This window comes from Tigriopus californicus, chromosome 10 (assembly GCF_007210705.1).
Source record: "Tigriopus californicus strain San Diego chromosome 10, Tcal_SD_v2.1, whole genome shotgun sequence".
NCBI lineage: Eukaryota > Metazoa > Arthropoda > Copepoda > Harpacticoida > Harpacticidae > Tigriopus > Tigriopus californicus.
Window position 1 is genome coordinate 16258804 of NC_081449.1, and position 3546 is coordinate 16262349.

Below are 3546 nucleotides of genomic sequence, written 5' to 3' on the forward strand. Positions count from 1 at the left end.
AAGTGCTGAAAGGTGGTAGGTATTGTCTGCAAACAGTAATTTTGAAATCTGTCACTCGAGGGAGGTCGTTGAGAAAAGCCCGTGAAAAATATCTCGTGTATATCTCGTGTTCCTGCGACCAGAAATTAAAAAAAAAAAAAAAAAAAAAAACCAAAGATTCAATATAACATCAAGTAATACAACGAAAATAACTCAATTTTGATGAAAACTGGAACATTCAACTTGTAATAGCTGAGTAACCGCTTGATAAATGTCTTAGAAATTTCTGCAGAAGGGGAAACTAACATCTTTAATGGTTTTGATATTCTGTATCTTTTAGTCCGATGTGCCGGTAAGTGTGCTTTGAGTGTCATTTTATACTTTTTTGACCGACAACTGAGCTTTTTGGCAAAACAGAAATTGAACGTCTCGATTTATTGATATCAAAAACCGTCTTTAAAAGTCTTGAGAGCATAGTTAAAAGTTACTTAACAGCATTCTAAACACCATGTTTATATATCTACTCTTGATGACTTGGGTGGTCCAACCAATAAAATCCGATTAAAAATACGACATTAGTTGCTGCTTTAATGGCTGAAATAACCAAATCTATGGTCTTTCCTGAGAGTGAGATAAAAGTAATCATTGCCGTGATAACTGAGCGAACTTATCTCTTCCTGTAATCCCTGTACAACGGAACTGTTATGAATTCGTAAGCTCACAAAAAAGTGGCAAAACCTTCAACTTTATGGAGCAACATATTTTACTAGTATGAAGCTATGCATGCTATTTGATTTTACATGATTTACATTTTGGGAGCATCTGTAAGGTCATTTAGAAAGTTGTGGATGTTGTTAGAGCTTCAAGATGGTCAGAGGTAAAGGAGGTTAAATCCAAAGTACCCAATTTGATTATTTAATAGGGAAAAAAAGCAAGCAAGAAAATAATTCCCGCATACATTGATATTTCTTTGTAAATTCTAATTCTTTTTTGGGCAATTCCTTCATGGACAAAAGTAGTAACGAAATTATATGTAACAACATGTCAGTATTTCTTTTTTTTCTATTTTGTTTATTTGTTCCTCTTTTCAAAAAAGAAACCGTGATCCCATTGCATTTCAAAATGATGTAATAGTAACGAGCCTAAAAGGTAAAACATACCAGTTTCTCGTTCCTCTCTTGACCATCAAAAGGGCCTTTATTTGTTTGTTTCTCAACTGATACAATCGAGAAGAGGTGTCTAAAGGGTGGCTTATCTTCATGATATACGATCTTTGAAAGGAAGTAATAATTGTCTAGGGTGAAGGAATGCTGCTCAACTGAGCGATTTTGCAACCTTTCTATTCTTTTGTTTGTATTCGCATACCGAGGATGGACGTCAATTATATTCATTCATTAAACTGTGTATGGAGAGGTTTGTCTTTTAATTTAAAAATGAGAACATTGACCATGTTGAAACACGCTCGACCGCAGAGGTGAACAAAGCCTGCACACAATTACTCAAGCAAACTTGAAAAGAGAGTAGTTATGATCAGTGCTTGAACCGTTGCCGAAAAGAAAGCAACGCGTTACCGTTGCTGTTAGCGCTACGCGTTACTTTTGCACAAAATGAAGAGGACCTAAACCTTCGGAAAAAGGCTAAAACCATTTTCGAACGTTTAGTGAATATGACGTGAAACAAATGACTTCTGCGATTCTTTTATTTTTGTTCCCATCAGAGGCATTAAATCATTGCATTTGAGAGGGAAATTGGAAAAGCATTCGCTGGGTAAGTAGAGAAGAATATAAAGGTAAGGGGATGGGAAGGCTAAGAAAACCCGTTCCGTTACCGTTACTTTTTCAGAAAAGTAACGCTTTACCGGTAGCGTTACTTCGAGCCCTGGTTATGATGTATATTCTGTCCAAGTGCCACCATCATCGTTCCTCGACAAAACGGAGCTGAGCATCTTTGCTTTTCGCGTATCCTATCGATCAAATGATACCATTCCCGCCCAATCAATCAATCATTCAATCATAAATTCACATATTATCTTAAGGACCGGTCGAACTTGTCCTGATTTGGAAATCTACACCGGTTTGGCCCTTTTTCCCGCCTTCGGCTTAGGGTAAGGGTAGGGTTGCCATATGTGCATGGTGACCGTCACATTTGTGTGGCGCTTTTCGGGCCATGACATAATTTAAGCCTTTGTAGCTTGACTAAAGTCTCAAGGAGCAGTTTGCTAGCCTCAAGGTATCGTGAGGGGCTCAGTAGTGTATTATGCATGTGTTGATGCACAAGCGGTCGTCATGTGCCATTTGCCTTCTTCATCAACCTTTGTTGTATGTTTATAGCTTAAAATGTGGCATTCCATAACTGCGTTTGGATGGCAAGCCTCAAAAAGGAAACGTAGGTAAAAAGGCGCAGATTCCAACCTTGGATTCAGTCGTATTCTAACGACCCATCTGACTGGTTGACTGCTCCATCATGCCGATGAATCCTTTGCCGATCGCCTTTGATTTCATCTTGTCCGAGTTCTTTGAGGAGGGAGTGGTGTGGGAGAATGCGGACTCGTTCCTGGACAGAACGCCTTTCTGGCACTTCCTGGGCGACCTGGGGGGATCGCCGGGGAAATTGATCCCTGCCCTCAAGCAGGCCATCGCAGCCCGTTTTGGCCAGGGGCCGTCCGACGGAGTGGTTGCGCTCGCCAAATGGAATTCCGCCTCACCTACTTGGTGGACATCACCGAGGGTAGGTGGGTGGGGCCGTGGCGGTCTCGCGAATTGTTTGACGCGAGGGAGGTGGCCAACTTCCCCTCGGGGAGCAAGCTGGCCTTCAAGCGGCGCTCACCAGGCGGCGTGAGTGGCGGTCTTGGCCCGGCGATGTATTGCCACACCGGTATCCTGATCCGGATCCAGGCAATTGAGTATGTACTCGAAATCACCAAGGTCGGCCAAGGGGTGAGGACGGTCATCAACTTGATCGAGAGGGTGGATTTCTCCGGAGGTGTCTTGGTTGAAAACACCTATTTGAGGTCAACGCACGTCCACCTCAATGACGTGCTGTACCGTCTGGCCCGGATCGCCTGGTTGCCACTCCGGTATCATCCAACGTAAGTAGTTGGCTATTCATGTCAATGGCTCATTTCAAACAAACACGGTTGGTGAATCCATATTTCTTTCTCTTCGACCAAATAGCTTGCTCAACTGTGATGTAGTGGCCACCTTTCTTGTCACCGGCCAAGTCGTCTGGTCGACCAAGTCATGCCTGTGCGCGACGGTGACGGCCTCCTCCTGCCGTAGGTTCCGCCTCGTCATCCCCTTCGGTTCGTGCGGGGATTTGGCGCCAAGGCATTTGGCCCTCGTCGAACGGGATTGCCCCACCCTCATTCCCCTTGCCGTCCAAGAGTCGCTCCACGTATAGGCAGGCGACATCCATCCACCTCCCGCTTCACCATCCAAAGCCAACTCAACCGGCCCTTTTCAGGGCCACCAACCGTTCTCAAGGGTTTGAAACATCGTAGGCAGACCGGAAGTCAAGTTCAGTCAGGACTGGCTGTTTTCTTCTAGTTGGGCCTAAGTAGGATAGATA